Raw genomic sequence first — 19191 nt, forward strand, 5'->3', positions numbered from 1 at the left:
ACAAAAACTCTCACGTAAAGTAGAACGTCAGTGGCGAAAGTCTCGCACTCCAAGTGACTTCCTCACATATAAGTCTATCTACAACTCTTATCGTACTGCTCTGGACACTGCCAAGCAAATATATTTCCAATCTCTTATCTCTGCTCAAGCCTCTAACCCCAAACGACTTTTTAATACATTTAAACTGCTTCTTACCCCTCCCTCACCCAAGCCACCTGCTACTATCTGTGCACAAGATCTTGCTTCCTATTTCAAGGACAAGATTGATAATATCCGAAATTAAATGTTATTCTCTTCCTCAGCTAGTGACCTACTCAATTCCCTACCTGAACCCTCTGGCACATTCTCTTCATTTGACCCCACAAATGAAGATGAAGTATCTACACTCTTCTCATCCTCCTACTCTATTACCTCTCCTCTAGATCCTATACCCTCACAAATTAGTAAAGCTCTGTCTCCTGTGCTCATCCCAACCCTAACTAAAATCTTTAATCTCTCTCTTTCTACTGGCATCTTTCCATCACTGTTCAAGCATGCAGTGATTACTCCCATTCTGAAAAAACTAAATTCTGACCCTAACACTCTCTCTAATTACCGTCCTATCTCCCAGCTCCCATGCCCCTCCAAGCTACTGGAGAGACTTGTCTACACCCGCCTCACACACTTTCTTAACACCCACAACTTATTGGACCCACTTCAGTCTGGCTTCCGTTCCCAGCACTCCACAGAGACAGCACTGACTAAGGTAGTAAATGATTTGGTCACTGCCAAGGCTAAAGGCCATTACTCACTCCTAATTCTTCTAGATCTCTATGCTGCTTTTGACACTGTTGACCACTCTCTTCTCGTACAAACATTACAATCCCTAGGTCTTAAGGACACAGCTCTTTCTTGGTTCTCTTCCTACCTATCTGATTGCTCTTTTTCTGTTCGTTTTTCTGATTCTGCCTCCTCTTCGCTACCTCTATCAGTTGGAGTACCGAAAGGCTCTGTCTTAGGTCCTTTGCTATTCTCAATCTATACCACCTCTCTTGGCAAACTAATCCGCTCTTTTGGATTTCAGTACCATCTGTATGCGGATGATACTCAAATCTACCTATCCTCTCCAGATTTATCACCATCTGTATTGGTCCGTGTCACTGAATGTATTTCTACCATTTCATCTTGGATGTCATCTCGCTACCTGAAACTTAATATTTCTAAAACAGAATTAATTATATTTCCACCGGCCAATAACAGTTACCAATCTGATCTCTTTATCACTGTTGATAACTCAACAATCCACCCCACCCCACAAGCTCGCTGCCTTGGTGTCATCCTTGATTCTGAACTGTCCTTTGTTCCCCACATTCAATCTGTCTCAAAATCATGTTACATACATCTAAAAAACATATACAACCATATCTCACACAAGACACTGCAAAAACTCTAATCCATGCACTCATTATTTCCCGCATTGACTATTGCAATAGTCTCCTTACTGGTCTTCCCAAAAACAGGCTCTCGCCATTACAATCCATTATGAATGCAGCTGCGAGGCTTATCTTCCTTGCCAAACGTTCATCGTCTGCTGCCCCGCTCTGTCAGTCCCTCCATTGGTTGCCGGTTTTCTACCGTATTCAATACAAAATACTGCTACTTACACATAAGGCCATTAACCAAATTACACCAACATACATCTCTTCACTCATCTCAAAATATCTCCCAACCCGACCTCTCCGCTCAGCACAAGATCTGCGTCTCTCATCCCCATGCATTACTTGCTCCCATTTACGGTTACAGGACTTTCTTCGGGCTGCACCCACTCTATGGAATGCCTTACCACACACAATAAGACTTACCTCTACTCTTCAATCCTTCAAGCGTTCCCTGAAAACTCACCTCTTCAGACAAGCTTATCAGATTCCAGAACTGACCACATAACCTTCATAGCTTCCATGTCTTATTACATCCCCTCTCACAGTCCACACATAACCTCACATGTCTTTCTTTCACATACTCCTGACATTTTGCCGACATTCCTGTGTGACTGGATCATGCAGCCCACCAAGAAACTCTGCATTCTGGCCGGACCAAATTGCAATATATATAGCACCTATCCTTGTGTATCAATTCCTATTTCCCTATAGATTGTAAGCTTGCAAGCAGGGCCCTCTTACCTCTATGTCTGTCAGTTATTACCCTGTTTTGTTCTATCAATGTTTCCAATTGTAAAGCGCAACGGAATATGCTGCGCTATATAAGAAACTGTTAATAAATAAATAAAATAATTGTATTTTTTTTTCAGAAGCACCAGGGGCATGGCTGTAGGGGGGCATTACTACTGGGGGCATGGCTATAGGAGGCCATTACTACTGGGGGCACGACTATAGGGGGCATTACAACAGTGGACACTACTAATGGTGGTGTTAATAAAGGGGGCATTAATATAGGGGGCATTACTAATGGGGACATTAACATAAATAATGTGTTATACAGGGCATTACTGCATGTGGCATAATGTGTTATAAAGGTCATTACTGCGTGTAGCGTAATGTGTTATAAAGGGCATTACTGCGTGTGGCATAATGTGTTATACAGGGCATTACTGCATGTGGCATAATGTGTTATAAAGGGCATTACTGCATGTGGAATAATGTGTTATAAAGGGCATTACTGCATGTGGCATAATCTGTTATAAAGGGCATTACTGCATGTGGCATGCGCATTACTGCACATGGCAATTATTTGCCACGAGGGGAAGGCTTGGGGGAAGCCCAACACCTTCGTAAGTGCTGCACACGCACCACAGTGTGATGAATTGGGGGTGTTCCGCAAGGACACTCCACCTCTCTGGAAGCGCACGTGCAGAGGATCGCCATCTAAAAAAAGTTATTTCTTTATTTTTTGGGGGGGGCGCAACTGGGAACTTTTGCCCTGAGCTTCACAATGTCTAGAACCAGCCCTGTGTGAGAATCGTCTTTCCTCACGTCGACCGACATGCCCTACCAGACAGAGGACCACAACAAATAGATTCGCATTTTAAGTGAAGATCATCACTGGCACTTTTGGTCTCAGATCCCGAGTTTCACCTTTAGGTGCTCGCGCAACAGGTGAAGACTCAACCTTGCTCCGGGGCGCAAGGTCCACTGTCCGCCCAGAAGGAAAATAGACAGAGACAGACAGTGAGAGACAGTACACACAGATATTGCTCAGCGTGTCCACTCTTGTTCTTCATCTGCTCACTCGCCTACATGTCCCTGTAAGGAGATAATCAAACACCACAGCCGTGTATGGCCTAAACCTATGTCACGCTACTACACATACTACGACAACATCGCCCTCAACCTACAGTGTGTGTAGTGCGGCATGTATATCAATAAACAAGTAAATGTTCGCCCTGCCCGGAACAACAATCACAGACGTAATCACACAAGAGTAAAACACGGTGCTGTCCCTTTAAATGTTTGCTACTTGCCTATCAAGATCTTGCCAGCTCCTCTTCTAGATGACTGGTAAAACACTACCTTTTGGTTGGAGCCTAATAGCTCTCCACTGAGAACTTGGAGGGTGTGCCGTACAGCAACTCACACCTCAATTGTACATTTACACAGGGGCTACCTACTTACTATACCAGTGGTCTGGGCCTATTGCCCAGAACCACTCTCAATGGGCTCGGGGCCCTGGGCCTAACGCCCAGGGTCTTACCAGCGGCTCAGCCTTTATGCCTGCCTACTGCAGGGCACAGGAGGGACTTGGGCCTAATGCCCAGTCCCTTTCCATAATGTGGCCTCAGGCCCATGGGCCTGCCTAATGGAGGGGGCTCAGTGGCCTGGGCGCAATGCCTAGGGCCACTTTATTCGGGGCACAGGTCTATGTGCCTGCCTAATGGTGGGCTCAGGTAGTGGCCTGCACCTAAAGCAGGGCTCAGAGGAAGAGGCGGCGCCGCTGGCCAGGATGGGCCAGTGGCGCCACCTCTTCCTCTCTTCATCCAGGCGCCATCGATCATGGGCGTCTTCTGGCCTCTTCCGCGGCCATCGGAACTGTTGCCGCGACGCTTCTCTCTTTGGGAGGTCTGCTATCCTCCCCCTTCGCCGCCGGACTGACATTTCCTGCCCAGCGGTGTCTAATACATGATGCCGCAAGTGGGCAGGGCTTTGACACAAAAAGCGCAATTGGCTCATCGTGTCTGCCTCCTATTGGATGCTGGACCGCGAGCTGTGTTCGGCTCACGGCCAGAGCCAAACACCTGCCGCCACTGCTTACCAAGGTGCTGGGAGTAGACACAGCATCCCAGCGCCAGCCGCCGATGTGTCCTGCAGGGGTACCATTCTGCTTGCTGAGCTGGGATCACACACTTGATCCCAGCACAGCTTTCCACATGAGCTACTTTAGAAAAATGAAACCTCCAGAAGAGCTACTAAAATTGTATAAAAAAAAATCTGGTTAATAAGCAAACAATTGAAGGTAGTTTAATGAAAAAAAATATGTTTAATAGAAAATAAAAATGCATTTAATTATCACAGTGATATTGTTGTAGTTTGTAAATAAAATTTGAGCACAGGCACATTTCACTGTTAATTACCGGCTGCAAGGAGGTACGTGCAGTAGAGGAACAAAAGATATAGGCAGGGCTGCTGTGTGATTTTCCAGCAGGGCTGGGCGGGAGTCACTCGCTCCGCTGTAGTGTAGACGCCGTGGGTGGAACCACATGGAAGCAAGTCAGGTGATTTCTGTAGAGGCTGCGGAAATCACCTGATGTGCTTCCCTGTGGCTCCACCCATGGCGTCGATGCCATGGGGGAGCACATGTCAGACGTCACTTCCTCCTAGTTAACTTGACAGTTCTGCAACTAGGTGAGCTACCAAAATTAAGCCTGCGAGCTACAGGTTAGAGACCACTGTTTTAGAATATTCACCTGGTTCTGCTTTTTGGCCTTGAAGTTCAGCTATGAATGTATTTAATTTTTTTTCCTAATTTGCTTTTTAAGCTTTTAAAGTCCTATCCCAGCCACATCACACAGCAGCTACCCATTACTGCCCATTCTGCAAGATGTCATACCGTCAAAACTTCGCACCTATGGCCCATTCATATTTGTCTACTCTCCCAGACCGTCCAGCAGACTTCCTAATCTTGTCAAATCCCCACAGACACTGGGAGAGTTGATCACCCTCCAGCAAATCACCCACTTCCAAGTGAAATCGGTGTGACTGGGGAACGCGATGATGCCATTTCTCAGAGAACCATGTCATCTTGCCCAAGCACCCTTTTCGTAATCCCATGAATCTCGGAATTATGCTGCAAGGGGGCATGGTCTAAAGACGGTTCTGCCCAGTCCAGATCCTCCAACATGACCCCTTCGATCGGGTACAAAATGCTGCCTCCTCCCAGTACCCTGACATGGTAGGCTGACTCAGCGGGACCCTCCAATATGACTCCATCCATCGGGTACAAAATGCTCTGCTCCTGGACTTCCCGCCTAATTTATGCTCTGCAGTCACCTGTGTTGAACAAGGTAATTGATGAGAAGGATGTTTCAACACAGGTGACTGCAATCATAAATTAAGAGGGTAGTCCAGGAGCAGAGCATTTTGTCCATGATGGATGGGGTCATGTTGGAGGGTCCCGCTGAGTCAGCCTACCTTGTCAGGGTACTGGGAGGAGGCAGCATAGGAGCACACTCCTTCCAACTCTTTAACTACAGAGGACCTTCCCCACTCCCCTGTTGCAGATGACAGACAAGCCCATTTGAAGTCCTCTGATGATAGGCGCTGTTGTGCTCATGTGAACACTGATACTTCTGCTTCCCTTCCCTATATTACATAGTTATTTAACTTGCCCCTTTGTGGATCTGTAAAGTAGACACTGGAAAATGTTCTTGAAATCTTAAGGTGCGTATCCACTAGACGATTAAAATGAGCGATTGAACGATTACGACTTCGTTATCGTTCAATCGCTCATTAATCGTTCATAAATTGTGCTTTAAAATTACGAAAACAACCAGCGATGTGCGCTCCCGCCGGTCGTTTTCGACATCTATCATCGCCTGAACATGCAGTCCAACCTGCCGATAATGATAGGTTGTGCATGTTCGGGGATGAGGGAGGGTGCCTGCAGTGAATGACATATCACTCAGTATGGGCACAGTATCCACAGCACAGGATGAAGAACGATTGCACAATTACAATGTTGTAATCGTACAGTTGTTCCACTCTTGTGTAGTGGAAACACACCTTTACACACTTTGATTTTTACTAATGTTTATTAAATAACAATCCTTTTCTGTAAAGACTGTGGGGGATATTTCCCTATAACAGGTCATTCCTGTTGTACAACCACTGACGTGCACTCTTGTTGGACAAATCTAAAGAAGCTAGTACTACAGACATCTGCAAAAAATTACAGTTAAATAAAAGTATAGAAAAATATCCCCATTACTGACCTTCGATATAATTAAGGTTCATACTTAGGGCCTAATTCAGAGTTGGAAATTGAGAAAGAATAGCAAGCAACTGTGTACCTGAACAAACCATGTTGCAATACAAGGGGTGCAAATACATATATTTTTTTGCATGTTGGGTAAATACTGGCTGCGTCTGCATGTAGCCCACAAATGCAGGACAGCTTTATTTTTACACTGCAATTTAGATGTCAGTTTGGACACGCCCCTCCCAAATTTAATGCTGCATATACACGGGACGATTTTCCTGAACGATAACGAATATCGTTCAATGATAAATCGTTCATATAACAATATCTGTGGTTACCCGTACGTGCAAGCCAACTTGGACGATTTTATCAAGATTTGCCTGTAAAGACATGACTTCACTGAAAAGTCTATTATAGGTGGCGATTCAATTCAGTGCGCTGTGTGGTCGGAGAATGCCGGTTAACGCGCCTTAACAAGGGTTTTAAGGCGCGTTAACCGGCATTCACTGACCAAAGTACCGGGCGAGGGGGTGCAAGAAAAAATCCTTAGCCCGCCCAAACAGTGCACTGAATTGAATAGCTCCGGAAGCTCGCTCACGGCGCTATTCAATTCGCGTTGAATGGAATCGGCCCCATAGATATCTATCAGTGTGTACACCCAAAATTGTTTGCCCTGCACTACAGAAAGTTGGAGGGATATCTATCAGCGATATCTTTGGTTGTGCAGGTTGTACCATGTGTATGCAGCATTACTCTCTGCACATTTTATATCTGCCCCACCTGCAGTGCAGCATGGTTTTACCAAGATGCACAGTTGCTGGCTCTCTCTAAAGGCCCCCAGAGATGGATTGCACCAATCGTGCAATTTGCAATCGATTGTGTATAAAAATCTGCAATGTATGGGCTTCACAGATCGCAGATTGCAACCAAAAAGTGATTGGAATTGTTTAATCAGATTGTTCAACATGTTGGATTTCACAGATCGATTGGGGCTGTAGACTGCTAGTGTATGGACATGATCAGCAGATTTGCAGACCGTTTCTAGCAAAATGATGGGCCTTTCAAGATTGCCAGACCTGTGTTTGCTGCAATCGATCTGCAAATCACTGAAAAAGATCTGTAGGGTATGGGTGCAGATTGCTCGATTGGGAAATCCTAAGATCGGGCAATAAATCTTCAAATTGTTCAATTGTGGTTTTCAGATTGCTGATGTATGGGGGCCTTTACTCTATTCCCAAATCTGAACCCAGTTAGTGTAGTATTCAGTGGCAGATTTTACCTAGGGGCTGCAGCCCCAGTAAAAATAAAAACATAGAAGGACATATAAACATTCTTAGGCTCATTTACTAAACATAGGATATGAAAACAGGCAGCACATTTCATTTTGCCGGATGTAAGATCTCCAGCAGCTCATAGCTGTTGTGGCTGTATGCCTTCTGCACATGAAGGAATATCCCTATAATGTGTTCTGTGCAACCCTTTGGGCTCTATTTATTAACATTATTTTTACTAAAATAAAGTGAAAAAGGTTGTTTTCACACCCTTTTCACATTATTTTAGTTTCACCTGTAGTTATTACAGGGCAATTGGAGTAGAATTAGTAAAATTCTACTCCAACCCCCAGTATCACTTATTTTTAGTAAAGCAGATCGCATTTCCCATAATTGTAATGGGAAATGTGATCCGACCTAAGTTACTAAAAATAAATTGTAAAAAAATTCCCGGGGGAAGCCCTGTGATAATAACGCCACCTGGAGGTGGCGTTATCCAGGGTCTCCCCCGGTTACCGGGCTCCCACTCTGCTCTAACGGGGAGAGCAGAGGCGGGAGCCGGTACCAGTAATCAGCTATGTGGTCTAAGCAGACCGCAAGCTGATTGCTGTAAAAAAAAGAAAAAAAAAAATTAAACATTTTTTTTTTACTTACCTTAATCCAGGGACCGGTGATCGAGCCTCCGATGATGGCTCCTCTCCGGTCAGCTGGTCTCCCATAGTACACTGGGGCCCGGTCATCAGGTGATCGGGTCCCAGTGCAGTATGGGAGATCACCTGATCGGGGAGCCCGGAGAAGATCACCGGAGGCCAGGAGGATGCAGGTAAGTGTAATGAAGGGAGGGGGGGTCGCGGGGGGGAGGGGGGGTCGCGGGGGTCAGCGATCACGGGGGGCAGGGCTTAGCACTGGGGGGCGGGGTTTAGCGTCGGTAGGGGGGTAGTAGCGGTGGTCGGTCGGCGCATGCGCAGGCTCTTAGTCGCGGTATTTTTTCCGAAAATACCGCGACTAGAGTGCGGATGGGATTTGCAGGGACAGAGCTTTATAGCAAGCTCTGTCCCTGCAAGGGATTTATAGTAAATCCCTGTGATATTGCCTGAATTCGCAATGCGAATTCACTCGGTGATATCACACTACAATCCGCATTCAATATGCGGATTGTAGTAAATAGAGCCCTTTATCTCATTTCAGTAATCTCACTCTGCACAAAGAAAATAGACACAAACACATAACTAATCCTCTATTCAGGGGCATGCAGGGCGGGCCTGTTGGAGGGGGGCATATTCCACCGCCAACACCCCCTGTACAACAGCGAGGAGGAATGGATTTGAGGGCAGGGGGCATGTGCACTTAGGGGCCCATTTATTAAGGATCGCATTTTGCAATGCGATCAGGGCATGCAGTATCGCCAATGATCTCATTGCAAAATGTGATCATACCGGCCGAATGTATGACCCGGCACATGCACGGAGACGGGCTCCGAAAAGAGCCCGTCCCTGCGATGTGGCCGGAGCGCATTCTGGGCTGCTGCGCATGCGCAGTCCCGCGGACTGCACATGAGCGGCGCCCATTGCCGGCGGAGGGATCTGGAAGATCCCTCCGTTGGCTCAAATGCGGTAAGTGCCCATAGGACACAGCGGCTAACGCTATCTGCAGATGGCGTTAGCTGCTCGGGTCAATATCGGGAATGCTTCGCATTGATACATTTGGCAGCATCGCATCCCCCATAGAAACCTATGGGGGAGGCGGCTGCCGGCGGCAATGGAGGGATCGCAGCAGGTATCGGAGATACCTGCTGCGGTCCCTCCTTAATACATTCGGGGGATACTAAGAATTTCAGGTAAACCCCCGAAAACAGGTGTTTTCGGGGAATTTACCTCAAATGATCTTTGATAAATGGGCCCCTTAGAAGGGAGCCTCCTGCAGATCACATAGCCACGCCCATAGCAGTCGACACCTAATGGGAGACTTCCTCCTGAGTGCACACCCCCCTTCCCTTAGGTCCCCTTTCCGCTGTTTTGTGAGTGCAGCTGCTGTTGAGGAGAACAAACCTCCCCCTGTGCGGCCCCTTCTGCTTCCCTGGATTGACCATGCCTACTCTCAGTACAGGGGCCCATGCTGCTCTATACAGCCCCTCCTCTATTTATATAGCAGACTAGCTGATGTACTCAGTTTCCCAGGGGTAGACCTTAGATATTTCCATTTCCTTCATCCAGGGCTGGACTGGCCATCTGGTACTTCTGGAAAATGCCAGAAGGGCCGATGGCTTGATTGGCCGGTCCGGTCTTAAAACCTTTCCGAGCAGCTCTGCCTCCCGGCATGCCACAAGGCCAGGCCCCATCACTCACAGCTGTCTCTGTGAAACTTAACCATGCCCCCTTTGTGATGAGGCCACACCCTTTTTGCAGGGGGACTGCCAGGGCTGATCTGGAGCCCCAGTCCGTCCCTGCCTTCATCCCATTTTAACAACTTATATGTCTAGTTTATTGTATGTCTTTGGGGTAATGTCACTTTAACTGCCCTATTTGGATATTCTGGATTCCCAAAAAAAATCAAGTTTCTAGGTCCAGGGGTTTGAGCAGGGCTTGATGAGTCAGTCAGTCAGGACATTGCACAGGGGGAGGAAACATTATACCGTATTTCACCCCCTTAGGAGTTGAATTTGCCAAATACCTCCTTAGTGGGTGCTTACGTCATGAAAGGAATATACTCCACGAATTTCATGTGTCTAGGTCGGGGGATTTGGGCAGGGCGTTGATGAGTCAGTCAGTCAGGAAATTGCACAGGGGGGGCAAAAATTTTAACCCTTTTCACCCCCTTAGGAGTAAAATTTTTTAAAATTCCTGCTTAGTGGGTGCTTATGCCATGGAAGAAAAGTACTCCCTGAATTTCATGTTTCTAAGTCTAAGGGTTTGGGCTGGGCATTAGTGAGTCAGTCTGTCAGGACATTTGTTTTTATATGTATATATTGTGACAAGAATCACATAGACCCAGTGGCGTAAGTTCATCACAGACGCCCGGAGGCAAGTTATCATTTAGTGCCCCCCTATCCCCCATATTTACAGCCCTAAGTGGGGTGAATATATTGTGGCTGATGGAGGAGGTGCCCCTTCAGTGCTGGCGCCTGGTGGCAGGCACCTCCATTGTCTCCCATACTTCTGCCCCTGCATAGACCGGGTAAAATCCATCAGTAGCTGTATTGTTCACCACAGACAGGTACACAAGATAAGGCAGTTTCACAGGCAAGATGTTACACAGTCTTCCAAACAGCAATATTTTCTTCAGTGGACTCACAGGTCCAGGATCCCTAACACTAGCCACCCCCGGGCCTATAAGCTTGGCGACTATCACCGTCAGGCTCAGTTTCCCCAGTGTCTCTGCAGTTCTTAAACCAGCCCCACACAGGTGTCTGTAATCAGCTGCCCTCTAGATTCTGATTGAGGCAACACCTGAACTGAACATTACACATTTCTAATGCCTTTGCTCTGCCAAACCTGGGAGATCTGGATATTCTACATTTACCTCATGTGGAATTATGCTGACCTTGTCACAATATATATATATATATATATATATATATATATATATTTACATTAACCACTTGCCTGGCATGGTCGCATGCGATCACACCAGGCTGGGCTTTCCCTGACATGGTCGCATCTGTTGCGACCAGTCAGATATGCCCACTATGCGGCTACGGGAAGCTAATCTTCCAGCAGCCATCTACATCAGAGGGACCCGCTGGTCCCTCTGCACCCGTGGCTGCCCCTCCAGTGTGTCCTGATCACTGTTGGCCACAATGTTCGGGCATCTGGTGGCACCCCCCCTACCGGCCCGGCTGCAGGCTCCATTGTATTCAGATCACTGTGGCCAGCAGTGATCGAGCAGCCTGCGTGACCCTCCTCCTTGAAGTGGTTGTAAGCAGTAGCTGAGGCTCCTGTTAGCCGCGGCTCCTGCTGTTCCTCCCGGGCAGCCGGCGTGGCTGCCTGCTGCTATGTCCCTGTCCTTCTCCCGGCGCGGCAGCTACTGTACTGCTTCACCCCCAGGCCTGCGCAGCAGCTGCTGTTTGTGATTGTCCACCTCCCGCTCCTCCTCCCTGGCTTAGGACTGCTGCCTTGTGTCCAGCCACCTCCCCCTTCTCCTCCCAGCGTAGCGGCTGCTGGTTCTGTGTACCCGCATCCCATCCCACCTCCCGCTCCTCCTCCCTGGCTAAGGACTGCTGCCTTGTGTCCAGCCACCTCCCCCTTCTCCTCCCAGCGTAGCGGCTGCTGGTTCTGTGTACCCGCATCCCATCCCACCTCCCGCTCCTCCTCCCTGGCTAAGGACTGCTGCCTTGTGTCCAGCCACCTCCCCCTTCTTCTCCCAGCGTGGCGGCTGCTGGTTCTGGGTACCCGCATCCCATCCCACCTCCCGCTCCTCTTCCCTGGCCGAGGGCTGCTGCCTTGTGCCCGGCCACCTTCCCTCTCCTCCCGGCATGGCTGCCTGTCCTCCGTGTGTGTCACCATACCCCCTCCCTCCCTCCTGTTCAAGTTCCGCCTCTGTCCAAATCACTGCTGGACACAGTGATCGGGCAAAAGCGCATTTTTCGTTCGCTCGCTCAGACATAAAGGCGTCAACAAACCGCAAAGAGCGAGCGCTCAATTTAAATAGCCGGCCCCTTTTTTGGAACGACCGTCCGCAAATAGCGTCCAGCTCTGAATCAGGCCCTCTGTCTCAGTTACTGGCTGCTATGATGTTTTTTTTTTTTTTTCATTGTGCAAAACTGATTGTTAAAGTTGTGTATTGATATGCTGTGTACCTGGTTGTAAGTTTTCCTATATGTACTTCTACATTTATCTTATATTATGGGTGTCATGGCAGCATCTGCGTGTTGTTGTGACATCATTGTTAGGCACAGCTGCTGCTTAATATGTTTGTTTACAATTCTAATGCAATTGCTGATCTTTTTTGTGTTTCTCAGCGCATTGTGTAACATATTAGGTACATTTAGTTAGGTGTATGTCCATCAAATTCAAGTTTAACCTGCGGCAGTTGATAATTTACCTAATGGGTAGAAAATAGTCATTTCATATACAAAAAAATGATAATCATATAAACAATAGTCCTGATGTGTGGTCCCAAATAGGGTAGGACTTACATAAAAGAAAATGGGAGTGCCATGCTCTCTTAATGGCCCTATTTAAAAAAATGGGAGGGGGGTGCCGTTGCTCTTTCTGGCACAGGGCACCAAAATGTCTAGTTACAGCCCTGGTCGCCGCATGTCAAGCAGCCTGCGCCGCTGCAGTGTATAGGGGTGGTAGAGGGAATCGGTAACAGCTAGATCTCCTTCCGTAGGTAGAGGAATCGGGGCTGGGGCAGGGGAAGATGATGGGTGCTGGGGATGGAAGAGGGTGAAGGGGGCATAGGAAGCTGATAGGGGCTGTTGAAGAGGAAGGTGATGGGGGCTGGGGACAGAAGAAGGTGATGGAGGCTGGGGATAGAGGAAGATGAAGGGGCAGAGGAAGGTGATGGGGGCTGAGGGTAGAATGTGATACAGGCTGGGGGCAGAGGAAGTTGATGGGGGCTGGGGATGGAGAAAGGTGCAGGGGACAGAGGAAGATTATGGGGCAGAGGAAGGTGATAGGGGCTGGGGGCAGAGAAAGGTGATGAGTCTAGGGAAGGAGGAAGGTGATGGGGCTAGGACAGAAGGTGATGGGAGCTGGGGGTAGACAGTGACATGGGCTGGGGCAGAGAAAGGTGATAGGGGCTGAGAAAGTTGATGGGGCTAGGGACGGAGGAAGGTGAAGGGGGCAGAGGAAGGTGATGGTGGCTGGGGAAGGAGGAAGGTGATGGGGCTAGGACAGAAGGTGATGGGGGCTGGGGACGGAGGAAGGTGATGGGGGCTGGGGACGGAGGAAGGTGAAGGGGGCAGAGGAAGGTGATGGGGGCTGGGGAAAGAGGAAGGTGATGGGGCTAGGACAGAAGGTGATGGGGGTTGGGAACGGAGGAACGTGATGGGGCTGGGGACAGAGGAAGGTGAAGGGGCAGAGGAAGGTGATGGGGGCTGGGGAAGGAGGAAGGTGATGGGGCTAGGACAGAAGGTGATGGGGGTTGGGAACGGAGAAAGGTGATGGGGGCTGGGGACGGAGGAAGGTGAAGGGTCAGAGGAAAGTGATGGGGGCTGGGACAGAAGGTGATGGGGGCTGGGGATGGAGGAAGGTGATGGGGGCTGGGACAGAAGGTGATGGGGGTTGGGGATGGAGGAAGGTGATGGTGTTTCTGGGCTGAGGATGGTGATGAGAGGCTGAATTTTAGGAAAATGATTAGTACTGAGGATGGCTGGCTGCAGACACCATCCCTCCTACCCCTGAGGCATCTACAGCACTGTCATCAAGAAAGCCTTGCAAGAGACGTCAGACAAGAACTACAGCCTGCATCATCAGTGACAGAGAGACAGCATATTAAGTCATAGTGTATTTTTACTTTATTTAAATGCTGTCATATATTTCATTTAACATTCTCATGCTTCACATATCACACATGCATCGGAGGGATGTGCGGGATCGGGGGTGGTGGTGAGAAGGTGTGGCCCCCAGAGACATCAGTGTACTGGGCCCCGAAAATTTCTGTTGCCTGCCCTGTCTATCACTTTCCCCCTCTTCGCCATCCCCTGTGTCTGCCACACTCTCCCCCTCTTCCCCAGCCCATGTCTGCCACACACCTCTTCCCCAACCCCTGTGTCTGCCACCCCCTTCATCTGCAGCTTCCCACCACTTAGCCCCCATGGTAACTGCCTATTACCCCAGAAACGACCATTTCACAGAAAGTGTGGTCCATCAACAGATAGATCCAGCCCTACGCACTTCTCCATCCATGGCCATATGCCTGGTCTGCCTTTTATTACTTTGGTGCATGTGCACTATGCTGAAATCCACAAGATTTGTGCGCATATCCAATTGCCTCCAACTCAGTATCAACCCCATTGTATACTCGCGTCTCCTTGTGCTTAGAAAGGTGGGTTAGGGCTATCCATGTGCTCTGAGTACAGTAAAGGTGTGGAGATGCCAGCCAACCATGCTCCTTAGAGATGCGTCTGATTTTGACTCACAACTATCTTTAAGACACACCTTTTAGGAGGCGCACCTTTGTAAATGCCAAGCTTCAAAGCAGTTGTAAATGCATCTATGTACGGAACGTGTCTAAGCGCTAGATTTAAATTGCACGTATCATACGTATACAGACAGATTTTTGGGCCTGTACAGTCAAAACATGTCCTATATAAGCGAATAACAGGTAACACTGGAAATAGTTTCATGTAGTTAGCACAGCAAAAAAAATAGAATAGAAATATATGCACTTTAGTAGAGTTTTGGTTAATGCTTGTGCTATGATATTTATGTACACGTTTGGCCTGATTCAGAGATGGACTCTATTGCGATTTTTACGCAGATCGAGAGATTGTTTGCCATCGTGCATGTGTATAGGCTGCATTGCACCTGCACAGTGATTGCATTGCGATTATGGAAGCACAGAGGAATCCATTTTAAAGTGAGTGACAGGTAGTCAGCGTTTGTGGGTGGTAACGGGGGGTGGTCAAAAAAACGTTACATGGGCGTGCATAAATTAGCCATTGCAATCTCCTAGGCAGCATGAGAGCCCTCTGCGTGTCAGGAGAGCTGCCGAGTCTGCGGCTGGTCAGACCTGCCGGTAGGGCAAGATGGCCGCTTGATGTGCGTCAATGTTACCGATATTTATGCAGGTAAGCGACGTTGTATGCAAATGAGAAGCGTCCTTATGCTCGGTAAGCTTAGTAATTATTAACATGTTTTCGCAGCTGCATTCCGTGTGAAATCACAGCTGCGATCGCATTAGTGTCCATCTCTGGCCCTTTGTTGTCTAGAGTAGGCAAGATACGGATTGTTGTTGTTGTTCATTGTACTTTATTTTGTACTTTAGAGCCAGTGCATGTGGAAGAATCACTTTTTCTACTTCAGGGTCCATAGGGTATCCACAGGATACCTTGGGTATAGGCGATGGCGGCAGACATCCAGGCACCACAGAGTTAAATTCTCAGCCTCCCAGGATGCACTGGGGTCCCTCTCCTATACCCCGCCCCCGAGCCTCAGGCCACCCAGTTTTCGTTGGTGCCTGGCCGGACCAGTCGCACCGTACAGAGGGGGGTCTTTTCAAGGCCCCTGAAGATTTCTTCGCAGCTGTGGCTGCACACCTAGAGTGCTCCAGCATAGGACAGTCAGTATTGACGTCCATGCTGTCACTCCTACACCCCGCTGGTACCAGAACGCCGGTACCGATCCAGGGATGCTGGTTGGTAGCTGGGGTCACAGCTAGCGGTGACCCCGGCTACCTGGACTGTGGCCGGATGCACGGGGGACAAGGTAAGCGGCGGGGTCCCGCGGTGGGCACCCGCCGGTAACACAGTCCTTTTTGGTCCCCAGGCAGGGGGCTCCCTGGGGACCGGCTGCGCGTGGGGCCAGGTACTGATCCTGCGGCGTCCCAGGGGTTAATAGCAGGCCAGGGGAGAACGCCTTCCCTGTCTCACAGCTGGCGTCTCCCCTGCTGCACAGTGCCTTTTCACAGCGGTCTGAGCGGGCTGTGTCAGCGCTCCTCCCCCGGGCCCGCCTCCTCTCTGCTCCTCGGTGGCCATTTTCTCACTACATGTGCTGGGAATGACAAATGCTGCTGGAAGCTGTTACAGGTGCCATTGCGGTCCGGGTCCCCCGCATACCTCTCCTTCAATTAAGGTCAATGTATACAGCACTGTTTCATACCAGGCTCTGGTCTGTGTAGTTGATCGCAGTGCTTGTAATGCAGGATGTTATCTGTGCATTGTATGTGACTTAAATGCTAGCGCTGTTTGCCTGTACTTTCATTTCTGACTGTCAGCCTTTTTCCTATCCCTGTTCTTCTGCTACAGCCCTTGCGGTGCGGTGTTGCAGGGTGTTTATTACCTCACAGTAAACGTGGTTTTTCTGTGTGGGAGGTCACATACGCTCCGTTCACAATCCTCATGTCTGAAAGTGAACGAGGATATCCTCTTCCAGCTATAATGTACTGATATCATGTGCAGTTAGCGGAGGGATATGTAGACGCTGAGGGTTTATGGAGGGCATGTTGTATTATATATCATGCCCCATTTCTGTCACTGTGCCTGCACAAAAAGGGACCGCCCTCGGCTGGCTAAGATGCTTACAGCCATTGTGGGCAATGCTCCCTGCGTTTCCCCATAGGGGTTATCGCAGCGAGTGGTGGTCTCATCACATGCAGGGGTCCCTAGGCAGTTGATGGTAGCCCAGTGTATCCTGTTTTTCACCCGCCCAAGTCTCGCAGGAGCCTGTGTGGGTGAATTTATTGTCCAAATGGTATAGCACCTGATGGACGTTTTACAGGGGGAGTCACCATTTCGGCCTTCTAAACGGGCTTTCAGGTCTCAGACGGGTAAGAACATGACGTCTGTTGACGTTGACATTATTGACTTTTTCAGACATGAGCCCCTTAGTGCAAAGGAGGCGTAGTCTGGGTCTAAAGTCTATATACCTGGCCTTATACGGGCAGTCCGTGCGGCTTTGGTTATTACATATCCCCCGTGGCTAAATCCAACTATGCCTTCTTGAAGGATAAGGGTGTTGCCACTGTAATTCCTCTATCTGGTCAGGTGGATCATTTAGAGGAGGCGTGGAAAATCCGGGTAAGCGGTTCCAGCCTCAAAAACGGTTGACCTTTTGCATACCCCTTTGCGGATAATTATTTTTCCGAATGGGAGTTACCATTACGGGTAGATTCTCATGTTACACGCCTAGTGAGGAGTGTTACGTGGCCCATGCCCTCCAGGTCCTCCTTGAAGGAGGTTACACATTGCAAGGTGCAAATATATCTAAAATCCAATTATTCCCTTGCTGGAGGGGCTTCCAGGCCGGCTATGGCCGTGTGCTGGGGGGCCAGAGCCATGGAGCGCTGGGTAGGTAACTGGTTCTCTGCACACTGACTCTCCAGCAGAGCAGGTGGATAGTGGCAAATTCTCAGAGACTTAGCCACGTTCATAATGAGACAGTCTTACATATAGCCTACTCCTTTCCAGAATCTCCTCGGCAGCAGTAGCGGCTCGGCAGCAGTAGCGGCTCGCCGCTCCCTGTGGTTGCGCTCTTGGAAAGCGGACGCCGATTCCATTTGGAATGTTTTGCCTTTTACGGGACAGGTCCTGTTTGGCCCTGCAGGCAGCAGCTACGTCTGCCTGTCTGCCATCGGCTACAGTCCCATCGGGGTCTGGGGTTTTGTCTTTTCGGCCCTGTGAGGCCAGGATAAGTCTAAAATATTGCTTTCCAAGACAGTCAGTAGCCAGGAAATCTGCTCATCCATAAGAACAGGCTTGGATTACAAGACGTCCTACTCCCAAATTGGACTATAAGCCTTCAGCCTCAGGGGACGGGCCTCCTCTCGGGGGACCCCAGAGTTGGAGGCCGGCTTCTCCAGTTCGACCAGTGCTGGTGTCTGACCTCCACGGACACTGGGGTAAGAGAAGTATTACCTTGAATGTATGTCCTCTCCTCCCGGTAAAAGCCTCCAAGACGGTTTTTCATTACAGGTCTTCTGTCAATTCAAGACAAGGCCCTGTAATTTTTGAGGGTGTTACACTCTATGCTCCAGGCAGGAGTTATAGTACCTATTCCGTTGCCCCAAAGGGGAACGAGGTATTACTCCATCCTCTTTCTGGTACGGAAACCCAATGGGTCTTACCTGGACATCCTCAACCTCGAATCCTTCAACAAATTCTTAAGGGTTCCTTGGTTCAGGAGGGGGACCCTGCATTCCATCACTCAATGAAGCCTGGGAATTTTGTGGTGTCGTTGGATATATTCAGGGTGACTACCTGAATGTCCCTATTTTCTTCGAACACCAGTGTTTTTCCTCAGGTTTGCAGTAGTCGATAAGCATTTCCAGTTTTACCAGGGTCATGGCAGTTATGGCAGCCCACCTGCAGATGCAGGGGGTCCGCTTGTTACCCAATCCGGGCGACCTCCTGGTGTTACCAGAGTCTCCAGAGATACTTCAGTGCCATCTGCAACGGACAATATCTGTGTTGCTACGTTAGGGCTGACTGATACACTGGAAATGGTCCTCTCTGATTCTTCACAGAGGATGCTCCATATCCCAACATCTGAGGATCTTTGTGATTAAGGAAAAGATCTTTGCATTACAGGCAAAGGTACGCAGTTGCCTGCAGAGTCGCCGAGTGTCTATTCACTCGGCAATGTGGTTCCTGGGTTCCAGGGTGTCGCGGTTCGACATGGTGGAGAGTACCCAGTGTCACTCTAGAAAAATTGATCCTCTCCGGATGGGATGGGTTGCCCCATAGGATAAAGTCAATAGTGCTTTCCCCGAAGGTTTGTCTTTCTCTGGCCTGGTGGCTGCAGAAAGATTACCTAAACAAGGGGCACCCCCTTTGGGATTGCGCACCGGGTCCTTCTGACAACGGACGCCAGTATCCGTGGCTGGGAAGCAGTGATGGGTCCACACTTGT

The sequence above is a fragment of the Taudactylus pleione genome, unplaced genomic scaffold, assembly GCF_031769625.1.
Source record: "Taudactylus pleione unplaced genomic scaffold, aTauple2 ptg000065l, whole genome shotgun sequence".
Lineage (NCBI taxonomy): Eukaryota > Metazoa > Chordata > Amphibia > Anura > Myobatrachidae > Taudactylus > Taudactylus pleione.